Below are 7,195 nucleotides of genomic sequence, written 5' to 3' on the forward strand. Positions count from 1 at the left end.
CAGGGTCCTGGGGGACACCGTGACTGTCCCCCGCTACAGCGGAAGAGGCTCAGCCACAGAGCGCTTGCTCGGCTCGCCTCAGGCCACGGCCACCAGGTGGCAGCGCCGGGAGGTACCGTGGGCAGCCCGACCGCCATGCCGCCGAGGGCCGCCCGCAGTGTCCGTGGAGAGGCACATAAGTGAGACGAGCCCGCTGGGCATGGGCTTGGCCCCCGTCGCACCCTCCGAGACCCCAGAAGTGCGGGAGCTCCCCCACCGGATCCCGGCCTCACCCCGAGTCCTGAGAACCCAGGAGCTGGGGGTCTTGACGGGGCTTCCCACAGGATCCCGGAGACCAGGGCTCAGAGCGCCCTGCGGCCCAGTGGCCTCTGGGGCTGGCTCCGTGACCTGCATCGTTTCCGTGAAATGGTTCACTCTCCTCGAACGGAGGGACCTCACTCAGAACTATTGTGCAACTCCACGTCCGCCTCCACTTAGAGGCACACGGACCTGGGGAAGGCGCTGACCCACGCTGATTAAACATGGAGCATGTCTGGCTGGGACCTGAGAGCGTCCTCACGCCGGACCCGCTCTGGGCCCTGCACCCCCTCCACTGGCCGGGGCCCAATTTATTATTTTATTTTATTTTTTAGGCGAGGCAACCCTTGGTTGACCTCACAGATTGCAAGGACCTTGTCAGCTTACGCTCCCTTATTTTGTTATATTTTACACCTATAGCACCCAGTCTTCCTAGGGGGTCTCCCATCCAAGTACTCACCAGGCCCGACCCTGCTTAGCTTCCGAGATCCGACGGGATCGGGCTTGTTCAGGGTGGTGCGGCCGGAGACCTGATTTTATTATTTAGTCAGCCCGACTCACATCGAGAGTGCATACCTTCGACCCAGAGTCGAAGCTACTTTCCCTCCCAGGGGCTACTTAAAATTAGGAAAAAATAAAACGTGTTCGTTATGTATTTTAGAGGCCACAGCAGTCCTAAGAGGAACCCCAGGCCCCTGAACGTAGGTCGGCGTGAGCACGCAGGCCAGGAGAAGCCCAACGACTCGGAGTCAGCGGGCCGGGTGAGCCGTCACGAACGATCACAATGTCCTCACGCAGAGGGACGACGCGCAAGGCCGCCCCCCCCCCACGGACGGTCATGCTTCCTCTTTCCCCGTTGAGAACGTGTTTCTGTGTTTACTGGTCAGGTAATTGTGTGGCTGTCAGGCTGCCTTATTTCCATAGAAAAGATATTCTGAAATCACCACTGTAGTATCAGTTTAGGCCACGAAAGTTTGAAATGCTCACTATTTTAAATTAAAAAAAAAAAATCGAAGAAATATTCCGGCAACACTGAGAAGTAGCCAGTAAAAATCAAAAGGAATAAAAATACTTAAACTATATCTTGAATGAAGTATTTCAGTTCAATGAAAATTTGAGATGAAGAGGCGATATGTCGGTGTTTCCTTCCTCAAAAAGAGGGTTATGAACCCTTTTCAGCATTTTAAAGGTGGCTAAAAGCATCTGTCATGACTCATGCCATTTTGAACGTAGGGGTTTTTCTTTCTGCCAAGATGCATGCCTGGGAATATTTTTGTCTTATTCGATGTTTTAGGCCTTTAAATGGAATGCTGTCAAGAAGAGGGGAAAGAGGAAGCGTAGAAAGGGGAACCGGCCCCGGCACATTACATTTCCTCAGGCCACGAGGGACGGGAATCTGGGCGAGAAGGTAGACAGGGTCCCATGACTCATGTTTCCAATTCTTCAGAAGGGACGGTGGTGCGGGGCGAGGAGGACATTCCCCTCCACAGCCACTAGGTGGGGATGGCGGCCCAGGACAGCTGGGTTGCTGATTGGCGGGGACGCCATCCCGGTGGACATTGTACCTGGGGGACGTTGACAACCTGGGTACACGGGGGAGGAGGAGGAGGAGAGAGAGAGCAACGTCTCAGGAGCCCGCGTGTGCAGACAGGCGGGGCGTCGATCACAGCCTCCATCCCGCGAACACTCCAGCCTCAACCTCCTCACATGCGGCCGGCCGTACGCAGCAAAGGGTCGCAGGATCTGCTCCCACGCCGCACGCGCAGCTCAACTTCCCCGGGTTCAGTGGAAACACATCCTAGGCTGTGCCCTGACTGAGGTGCATCTGACTCCTTGACATTTCAACAATGTGACAGTTCACCTCGAAGTTACGACTCGTCCCCGGCCCTAGTACCCTAGTGCTTTATGAAGTCGTGTCAGCACATGCACACGCGCACACACACACACACACACACAGACATTTACATAGACGCACACGTACACACAGGAGTACACACCGAGCTGGTGTTTGACAGCTGAACGACAGGAAGGAAGGTTAGGACGAGGAAGGTCCCTATGACCTCATGCACTGGGCCGTCCAGCTTGGGAGGAAAGGGGCTACTAGGGTTGACACTGCTCCGTGCTTCAGAGCCCAGAGTTTTCAATGACCAGGACATCAGAAGCCCAACTTCGCCTGTTCCTGACACCTTCTAGGGCGGAGGCTGCGTCTCCCCTGCCATAGTATTAGCGAGCGTGGCCTGTGCCCTGATGCCGTGTGACAGCTAGAGAGCTCACCCCGTGGGCCCCGTGGGCTTCAGTCCCAAGGAGCAACCGGCCTGCGTCGCTTTTTATGCTCTGCTGTCTACACGTTTGTAAAGAGCAGCCTCCATGCCTCAAAATGCCCCTTCAAGGCTGCGGCCCAAATATATTTACCATCTACCATCGCTCGAAGCCTAAAAAAGAAGGGTGAAATGAAACGTGCTTTTGGCTTCGCAGCTCCGACTGGCCGCGGCCCGGGCTCCAGGTGGGAAGCGCGTTGGCTCAGCCTGCCGGGCCCCGCACACCAATGGCCTGAGGCCCTGTGACTCGTCTCGGTTCTGAAATTAATACTTCAGAGCAGCAGGGGGAAGGCGTGTGGCTTTCTCCTGCCCTACAAAACTGGAAAAATCGTCTCGAAAACATGCTGAGTTGTTTGACGGCAACGGGAACTCTGGCCATTTCATTGTCTACTCAGGAAAAAGGGGACAGCTGCACATTCAAAACGAGACTGGCCGGCAGGCTGGGCGGGTAACGACCCAGCAACGCCAGTGCCGCGTCTGCCCTCGCTGCTGCTCCACGGCCCCCGCGAAGGCTGTGTGCTCTGCAGTGCCTCTGCCAGCAGTCTGGAGTGTCACAGTGGGCCTTAAGCGGTGGCCCCGACGGCAGCTGTTCACTGGACAGAATGGTCAATATTTATCTCATTCTGCCACGCATGGAGGGAGGTGATGGAAACGCATGCACTCGCGATGTTTACACCACGAAAACCACACACGGAACGAACACACATCGCCACGTTTTAGAAGCAAAGCGTATACTTACGAGAGAAAGAGTTGGGAATTATTGCATGAAAATCCCTAAAGCCATCAGCCCCATATGCAACTGCAATAAAGAAGCAAAAAGAGAGAAAGCTGGATTGTGACACCGATTGAGAGACACGGTCAGAGTTTCCAAGAAAGAATTAATTTTTAAAAAGCAAGTATTATTGCTCAAAACCGTTATTTAGCTACTGATCTGCTACTGTTAGCCCTCGAAGTGACAACTGAGAAGGTGACACGGTGAGTCCTCAGAACCAGAGGCCGGAGCTCACACACGTAGCTTTGGAGCCGCCTCTGGTGTGTTAGACCCTTCTAGAAGGATGGGAAACCGTCCGGCAGACCTGGTGGAGCCGGGTCCACACTGCAGGCATCAGAGCGCCCTCTTCACAAAAGCGGTGAGCTCCTGAGTGGGCCGACTCAGCCCTTTCTTAGAAAATGTTCACAGAAAGTTAGGAAATGTTCACGCGACACGGCGAGCGGGGGAAAGTCGCGTTTTCCCCGACGAGAGCCACCACGCTCCTGCGGGCATCGCTTCTCAGCTGTCCTCATGAAGGTCATCGCCACCTCGGACCTCCGAGGGCTGCCCGGGGTGTGCCGTGTCTTAGGACGTGGCGGCTGCCACACACGCACGTGGGCTGCTGCGCGCGCCTGCTCGCGGAGTCCTCTGTCCCGCGGGGCCACCCCAGTGGCCGTCAGCCGTGTGCACGGCGTGGCTCCTAACCGAAACTGGACGGATGAGCCTCGGGTCAGGCAGGGCGAGGACGCGGTGTCCTGTCACACTGGGCTCAAGCCCGTTTTCCAAACATTGACCTCAGAGCCCCGCCCTCTCCCCCCCCCATCACCAGTGAAAAACGTGTTACGGTCCCGGGACGATGAGCGTAATGGGCAAACGCGGCTCGGGAGGCACTTCCCAAGCTGTTGCGTGAACCGACCGGCTCCGTCACGTCCCAACAAACGCTCAGCCTTCCTCTGCTCCTACCGGTCCCTGGACACCCGCATCTAACGGAGAAGGCCTTAGCGCGTGTCCGGTCAAACGGAGCTGTCGCCAGCGGGTCCGCCTGGGTGGCCGTGCGCGCGAGGGCCCACAGTCAGCAGGCGATGTCATGCTGACCCCGGCGGCCTTTGCAGGCTGGCCATTTTCACAGAGGTCTAAACACTTACATCGACTTCGGGAACCCTGGTTGCTGTGTCTCGGGTAACGGGGGGAAGGAGAAGGCGCGTGAGAAGGTAGACGCAAGCTTCTAAAGCGGGCAGCACGACGCAGGATGTGAAATTCCCTGACTGAATGACGTGGCTGGTGTGAGGGTCGAGCGCCAACACAGCCCTCCGGCTGCACGGCCGTGGCGCGTGTGCGCGTGGGGACACAGCAGCGGAGGCGTCCGCGTCCACCGTAACCGACGTGCAACGGGGCTCAGGGCGAGAGCTGCAAGTGACGCATCTGAAACTGTCCCCGGGAGGAAGCGCGGACGGTGTGGGTCTCGGGGGGTCAAAGCGAAGCCTCTAACCCATCATTTGTCACGATGCTTCCCACTGCACCCATAATGCATCACGTAATGTACATAACGTCACAATACGTCACGGGACATTAAATGTTTGCCTTTTTCAAGAGACTCAGCTCGTTGCCTAGCGTAAGTCAGATGAACTTTGACTTTTTTTTCCCTTAAGCTTTGATTCCCTAAAATTTATAGGAAGTTCTAAACGTGGCTGTGGCCACAGAGCCATGCGCTTCTGCACAGGAGGGCCAGGCCGAGCTGATGGGCGCTCGTGCACACGTCAGCGTCCAAGCTCAGAAAAAGAGGGGCGCGTCACTGCCTGTGGACAAAGGGGCATGTGACAGCTCACCTTGTCCTGTCCTGTCCTTCCCTCTTCCCTTCCGGTCACTCCAGCACCTGTGCAAGGCAGTCACCAGCAGCTCTGCAAACGCCAGGCACGCCCAAGGCCCTTTGCAGAAACCGCCTTCCTCCTCCCACGGGCCTACGGAGCAGGAGACTTCGCCCACTCACAAGGAGGACACCCGGCCTCCGAGGCGGCTCTGTGTTCTGTCCTCCGGCGGCTGGCACGTACATATGCAAACCCGATGTCATGGCCGGCTGACCCGTTAGAGCTGGCTGGCGAACACACGTCCCCCCACCCCGTGCAGACGGCCTGCGGGAAGCTGTGTTCTCTGTCGTCATGCTGGAGAGAGTGTCGCTCCTGCGGCCCCACATGTGTGCACACACGCGCACACTCAGCACATGTGGGAGCCATGCGCATTTACCAGCAGCACGGCCCACACGGCTGTCCTGCGAAGCAGAGCCTCGTGCTGGTCCTGGCGGCCGTCACCGAGCGGGCAGGGACCCGGTCACTCCATGAGTGACTCAGCCTCGCCTTCGTGACTTCAGCAAATTCCAGCCAGCTTTTTAGGCCACTGTTTCATAAGAGGGTGCGGTAAAAGAGTTGATTTATCTTTTTTCCAAATTTCACGAAATCGATTCTTCTTATCAAGAGCAAATTGGGATCATTTGGCAGGAATTTGTGCTCCCTAAATTGTCGCTAACATTTTCATCTCCAATGGTGTTAATGCCTCAGATTCCGAGTCCTATTCGGATTGCCAAATCAATGAATGTTCTGGAAAAAAAAAAACAACTGCCCGCAAACCACACTTCCGCGTTAGCGTTTAGTAGTGCGTGGGAATGTTTCCTGCTGTTGTCACCTGAGGGGACGTGAAAACATACTTGAGATTTTCAAACAGCGGGGAGGAAGTTTATTCCACGTTCGAGTCAAAGGCCCCTGATCCTTTCTGGGAGAAAGCACACTCATCTTTGCATTTAGGAGAATTCAGAAATACGGTGGCATTTGACTCTTCTGCAGTTCTTTAAATCATGTTGGCTTCTTGGTGACCGTCAGATCTTTTTCTCTTAACCCGTGCGAGAGTGGTTTGTGGCGGCCTCCACGGTGCGTTTCGCGCACTGGTGTCCCAGCTCTGACACTGCACTAGCGAGAGGGTCCCCACTGAGACAGTGGCGAAAAGCAGACGGAAGGCCCAGCACCCCGCACTCAGGGCCAGGCTCCTGCTGGACGACCAGCTGTGTCCCCAAAAGGTGCTAGATCCAGGTCCTCTTGAAACTCTTCCTTACGTGCCATTTCTGGGGCAGATGTCGGTCGTTAAAGCACCCCCCTAAGTGAGGGCTCTGGGTTTTATCTGGGGAAGGGGACGCTAGATAACATGTCCTGCCGGCTCGCCCCAGAAGGCACTGTGGCTCTTGACCTACAGAAGAGGAAGCTGACATACAGGCCAGTTTAAAGCCTGACGGGCAGATACAGAGCCCAGGAGTGTGGCCGTGAGCCTCATCCCGCAGCGGTCAGCCCCGCCCTGCTCCTCACGACACGCCTCCAGGGCCCATCTGCCTTCTGCACAGGCACAGGCTGTCCCCTCCCCAGCCCCATCTGCCCCTGCTCAGCTGGCAAGGCTCAGAAACCGCCTCGCCCTCGGCTGCTCCGGCCCCTGCGGGCTCTCCTTGGGAACCCCTGGGGAGCGGGAGGTGGGGTGGCTGCCGGTGACACCCTACCCCACCCCACCCCCCGGCCAGCTCCGCGGTGGGCTCAAGTGCCAACCATGCTGAGCCTCAGTGTCCTCATTCGCCACCTGGGACAGATCACGGGCGCTCTGTTATGTCCACGGCCAGATGACAGCTGTCCCCTGTGCCTTCAGAGTGGACCACGTACAAAAGTGGCCACCTCAGGGCAAAACCAGTCCCTGACCCCTCTGCTCTGGCGCAGCTGAGGAGGTGGCCACTTTCGTTCACGTTTCACTGACTCGATTAAAACTTTCCGCATGGAACTAAGTAAGATGAGATAGGCCCCGA

The 7,195-nt window shown here is 56.8% G+C and overlaps 1 protein-coding gene and 1 pseudogene across 1 annotated transcript in view; both read right to left on the reverse strand.

The window, feature by feature from the left end:
* The window catches only part of IKZF1 (IKAROS family zinc finger 1), an 80,537-nt gene that overhangs the window by 28,519 nt on the left and 44,823 nt on the right, over nt 1–7,195 (reverse strand). The gene's annotated exons all lie outside the window — the stretch shown is intronic.
* LOC112479855 lies at nt 709–827 on the reverse strand (annotated as a pseudogene).

This window comes from Pteropus alecto, unplaced genomic scaffold (assembly GCF_000325575.1).
Source record: "Pteropus alecto unplaced genomic scaffold, ASM32557v1 scaffold21, whole genome shotgun sequence".
NCBI classification, from domain to species: domain Eukaryota; kingdom Metazoa; phylum Chordata; class Mammalia; order Chiroptera; family Pteropodidae; genus Pteropus; species Pteropus alecto.